General features: G+C 39.1%; 1 long non-coding RNA gene across 1 annotated transcript in view; it reads left to right on the top strand.

The window, feature by feature from the left end:
* LOC116086094 overlaps window positions 1–142 on the top strand; it is a 52,295-nt gene extending 52,153 nt beyond the window's left edge. Inside the window, exon 3 of the long non-coding RNA XR_004116819.1 lies at window positions 101–142. This is a non-coding gene — a long non-coding RNA (uncharacterized LOC116086094). The remainder of the gene's footprint in view (window positions 1–100) is intronic.
* Window positions 143–6,046: the final 5,904 nt, after the last annotated feature.

The following is a 6,046-nucleotide window of genomic DNA, read 5'->3' as shown; positions in this document are numbered from 1 at the left end:
TTCTTTTTGGAGGGGAACCTGGGACAGTAGATATTGTAGATAAAGAAGACATCTAATTAAAAAAAAAAAAGGCTGCTTTCAGTCTATTTTCTCTTTCCAGAAAATGATTACAACAACACACACGAAGACACACGCATTACTCTGGACATCATTGAAGATTACAGCTGTGCATCAGGAAAGGGTGTAGCAGTCAACTCTAAGGGAGACCAGAGACCAGCAAAGAGCTCTCCTCTGTGATGTTCCACTGATCATCTGTGACTTTGTCACCTGCCCCAGGATGCTGACTCTTGTCCATGACCTCTGGTGGTTTCTGGAGGGAAGCAAGGCACTGTTCCATGAGAAGTGTTTTGAAAGGCATCTCTCTTTCTCTTTGGGTCAGGTGGGTTTTTTTCTTTCTATAATTCATTGCCATTTTTCAGAATTTTAAACATTCTTATAATATCTTAATTGTACAAATTGATGGAATAGTGTGATATCTTTACATACATAAAAACAGCACATAGCAGTAAAATCAGAGGAATTAACATTTCATTTTCATGAACAGATTTCTAAAATTTTTAATGGATATAAAATAATTGTACCTATGGGGTACAGTGTGGTAGCTCAATAAATGTAGCTTATACTTCCCTTTCTTAGCCATGCCATAGTGTTTGGAGTGTTGAAATGCTAGTCTTCTAGATATTTATAAAATAACAGATACATTTTTGTAAGCCTCTAGCATCCCCACTGTCCTGAAGCCACTAGAACTTGTCAATTCTTTACAAGGTATTTGAATACCTTTTTCCGACTTCTTACTACACTCCCATTACAGTTTATTGTAATGCATTACTGTCTAATCTGACCTACTGAAGAAATCCACATATGACAGAGAACATGTGGTACTTGCCTTTCTATGTCTGACAGTCTGTATCTGACGTCTTATTTCACTTAACATAATCCAAGTTCTGTCCACGTTCCTGTAAAGGACATGTATGACCTACTTTCCTTGTTACTGCGACCAAATGCCTGACAGGAAGCAACTTAAGGAAGAAGGGTTTGTTTAGGCTTATTGCTTGAGTACAGTCAACTGTGGTTGGGAAGGCAGCTGCAGGAATGGCTTAAATCAGTGTGTGTGTGTGTGTGTGTGTGTGTGTGTGTATGTGTGTGGTGTGTGTGTATATGTGTGGTGTGTGTGTATATGTGTGGGGTGTGTGTGTATGTGTGTGGTGTGTGTGTATATGTGTGGTGTGTGTGTATATGTGTGGGGTGTGTGTGTGTATGTGTGTGGTGTGTGTGTATATGTGTGGTGTGTGTGGTGTGTGTGTATGTGTGTGTATGTGTGGTGTGTGTGTGTGTATGTGTGTGGTGTGTGTATGTGTGTGGTGTGTGTGTATGTGTGTGTGTGTGTGTGTGTGTGTGTGTGAGTTTATTCCCTCTCCACTTTTTATTTAGCCTGTGCCTCCAACCCATCTTCCCATTATAAATCAGGCATCCCATCAGACTGTCCTTCAGAGTCAGCACCAGCAACTTTTCTTCATTATCTGTCACTGCCAGGTGTGGCATGTTTCCACTGTCACTGTCACCCATGACTCATTGCAATGAACATTTGCAAGTAAAGCTCTTGGGACAAAAGGTTACACTGTGTGACACACAGTGGCACACCACAGCTTCCACAGTGAGACTTATTATTCTTTTTATTATCATTATTATTTTTATGTTTTTGTTTACTTACACAGAAGAGGTTGCAAGGGCAGAGGCAGATATTGACAGACTGGGAGATAAGTGTGATAGTGGTGCATGATGTGAAATTCACAAAGAATCGATAAAATAGAAAGGTTCTCCTTTCTTGTTCTCTCTGTCCTCCAGTCTCTACGTCTATCTATCTATTTCTCTGTGTCATGTATCTACTCTAAGATGGTCTTTCACTCTCTTTTCTCTCAAATAAATTGAATAAGTCTCTGAGTGACATCTGTTTTGTGGTGTGATCTATGCAGCATACCTTGGCCCAGACCCACCAAGGTACCTTCCACCACTTAATCCTGACACTTTCCTTATCAGTTAATATTCACAAAATATATATCCTCAACAGACATTTACAAAAAGTGCTTCATTAATGCTTTAGGCATTTCTTAATCCAGTCAAGTTGGCAATTAAACTGACCATCATTAAAAATATTTTATGCTGATATATGTATTATGTATATATATGCTCACATATGTATATGTAGGTGGTCAATATATTATATATAGAATGATATATAATACATGTAGTTTGCCATTTTTTCTTTTACATGGTTACACTGACACAACTTGCTGCCTTCTTTTATAAAATTTTGTTAGAAATGAGTTAGTGAATCTTCAGAAAAGGGTCCCTGTGGATTTTTAAAGTGGGACTGGATCTATTTTAAGGATACTCAAATTTTAATCATCTGTGCCCTGGGCCCTAGAACTAATCTTGATTTAGCTCTATTGCCAGCATCTTTCCTGGAAACTGTTTTTATAGATATGGAGGAGACCAACCAATGCATGTTTAAAACCATCTTTAGACTCTTCCTCATTGTATTGAGTCTAGAACATCAAGAGCTGCATGTAGCCGTCTGCTAAATTTATTATGTACTTTGAAAAATAACCCAAGAACCCAGACACTATTGTGGATGCCAAGAAGTGCATGCTGAAAGGAGCCTGATAAGGCTGTCTCCTGAGAGGCCCTGCCAGAGCCTTAAAATACAGAGGTGGATATTAGCAGCCAACCATTGGACTGAACACGGGGTCCCTAATAGAGGAGTTAGAGAAGTGATTGAAGGAGTTGAAGGGGTTTGCAGACTCATGGGAAGAACAACAATATCAACCAACCAGACCCCCCAGAGCTCCCAGGGACTAAGCAATCAGCCACGGAATACACATGGCTCCAGCTGCATATGCAGCAGAGGATGGCCTTATCATGCACCAGTGATAGGGGAATTGAGGGTGGGGAGGTGAGAGTGGGTGGGTGGGTGGGTGGAGGAACACCCTCATAGAAGCAGGGGGAGGGAGGGAAACCAGGAAAAGAGATAACATTTGAAATGTAAATAAAGAAAATATCCAATAAAAAATAACCCAAGAGATATTATTATGACTGCTTATTATCTTTCAAAAATTGAGTGGATATAGGAAGTATATTATAGAGTAAGCATTGGAGAAACCAGGATTGTCAATCACATGGGCCTATTTTCTTCAATGAAAGGAAATGAATGATGTCTGGTACTTGGAATGCTGGGTGAAACAGTCAAATAATCTGGCGATCCTTTGCCATTCTATTAGGAGCTGCCTCCACCTGAGTGTCCCCAGGATCCTGAGCTTTGTGTCTTAATCAACAGAACACATCTCTATGAAAGAGGCCCCAGGTACTTGTCATCCTCCACCAATAGAATCTATCTATATGTTATTGCTTATTCATCCTTTAGGCCCTAGCCCTGACTTCTGTTTAGCGGCCCATAGAACTCATTCTTATCTCAAAGGTCACAGGTCTTGGCTGCTTTGCTAAGGATTTTCATGCAGTCAGCCTTGAAGCTTTGTTATGAGCATTGTCATGTGGAAACCCCTTCCCACTATGCTTCTGTGTATACGCAAAAGTCTTACTATGCTTACATGTGTAAGAAAAGTAAACCATAAGCTTTACTCTGTAAGGCTTTACCCAGTGCCTGCAAGCATGGTCCTGTCTCAAGTTTCATTCTTCACCTCTCATGGGTCATCTCCCTGCCTGCTGTGAGGCTCATGGGGTTGGGGGGAGTGTAGTGTGATGTGTTGGGTGAGGTGGGGGTCCCTGACAAGTAGGTTCATTTTCTTTTAATGTGCTAGTGAATTCTTTCTTTTTTTGTTCATTTTCTTACTTCCCCTTTTCTTTTTGTGAAATTTGAGATAGGACTGATAATATGTGTATACACATGTATATAAACATAAGACAAACCTGGGATTTCCCTTGTATCACTATCCAGTAATATCTAGTGTTTAGAAGTTTCTGTATCTACAGCTATCTAACACCATTAATATCTTTAGCTAGATTATAAGTACATGTAGCCTAATTTCTCTATATCTCCATTTTTGTCTTCCTACAAAATTTTTATTTCTTCTGTTTTTATTCCCCCATTTTTCCTAAATTATGCGTGTGGTGTTGGAGTAAGTAAACAGTATATTCAAAGGAATATTAAGTGACCAGCAAGAGATGTGAAAGATACTATTCAGTTTTCATCCTAGCTTTCTATTTGTTCAAGGATATATTTTACTCTATAGTATTTTTCATATTATTTACCAGAAAATTAAAGGTTCACCCAACAGTGGTACTTACACCCAAACACTTAAAAATGTAGTGAGTGAGTTTGTTGTATGGAGTCTGGCAGTATTACTATAGCAGAAGGGTCTAGATGAACGAGTCAAATTCCTCCAGAGATAAAGAGAATGCTCTCTTATATCTCTATCTTCTTTGTGGATTCCCTCTGTGCTGGAATTTGACAAAGTACTGTACACACTTCTGGATGTTTTGTTTGTTCTTGGCTGGTTCACTGGAACACTCTTTGGTATGCATTGCATAACCTATTCTTTTCATATAAGGGGATTAATCTTGGTTTAGTGAAAATGTCTCCACATGAGTATTCCTCCACCTTTCCACCCACAATGGCTTATACAATGTTATTTGAACTCTGGAGAAGTAGGTCTTTGGATGAAGAGGTGTGGGGCTTACTAGCTTCTGTGGGGCAGAAGATAGGATTAAAGGAAGGAGCAGAAGAAGGTAGAACGTAGGCAGGGACTAAGCTGAGTTTTTGAAGGAAGAATCCCATAGCATTGTTCTTCTAAGTTCTGTCCAGCCTTGTAAGGCAGGAATACAAAAATATTACGTTATGCTCTTTAGCTTCATTAGCATACTCAGGGCTCATTCCCTTACTGTGAGACATGAGTATGAATTTGAGAAAACAGCAGAGAAGACTCATGTGCCTTCATTTGCAGTGATAAGCTGCTGGATGTGCAAATGAAAGAAGTGAGGGTTTGCAAACAGCCATTAAGTGTAGTCTGGAGAATGTGCCGCGGTGAAGAGTTACTTGGGATACTTGCTTTTTCTGACTTACTGAATTTAAATAGAAGCTCTCATGACCATTGGTTTCCTAGTCCATGGAACAGCTTTGCATGTCTGAGTCTCTTCATGAAATTATTTCTTGGTTGAAAAACTTAAGGTGGTTTCAGTTTTCCTGTGGACACTTGACTGAGCAGACAGAAATGGCTGTTCCTTGAATAGTCAGGAATGATATGTGAGCCACTGGGGCCCTAACCAGGTACCAGAGACAGCTTCAGCAATAATGAATGAGGATATTGCTGAATGAAGGGACACACATTTATGGCAGCATGGCTTTGACATTGTATAAGGACATCTTTGCCAATGTGACTCCAGGCATTCAGACTCAGAGGGCTTTGTAGCCACATAATATATAATAACATTTCAGTGGTCTTTGGACCACATATTATATAAGAGACCAAGGGAGTGAGAAGACTGAAGGCAATTCATAACCAGTTATTTTTTTTTTTAGGAGCAATACACTTTTATTGAAACAGTAGAAGAGAATAACACTCGCAGAAAAAAAACTTTTATATAAACAAATACATATAAACTAGCATAAATTCCTGTACAGAACCACACATGTGCTTTATATATTTCCATTAAAATCAGTTGGGTCCAGCTTGCATGCATTCTCACAATTACATTCTTACACACAAACATGCATACATCCTCACAATTACATATTTACACACACACACACACACCACACATACATACATACATACATACATACATACATACATACATACATATGCACATGGAGCAAAAGATCAAGCACCAGTGCAGAAAAGAATTGCTTCATTCTGGATGAAAACTGAGCTCCAATCTTTATTGCATAAGAAAGAAAAAGCTTCTACCCTTTTAATGCTAAATGAATCAAACCCATTGTAAGGAAAAAGTTTTGTTTCTTTTAATAAGACTAAACCTGACTTGTTATTAAGAAAGGAACTGTTATGTCCTATGGTAAGGAAAAAACCTGCCT

The sequence above is a fragment of the Mastomys coucha genome, unplaced genomic scaffold (assembly GCF_008632895.1).
Source record: "Mastomys coucha isolate ucsf_1 unplaced genomic scaffold, UCSF_Mcou_1 pScaffold12, whole genome shotgun sequence".
NCBI lineage: Eukaryota > Metazoa > Chordata > Mammalia > Rodentia > Muridae > Mastomys > Mastomys coucha.
This window is presented reverse-complemented; position numbering and strand designations above follow the sequence as displayed.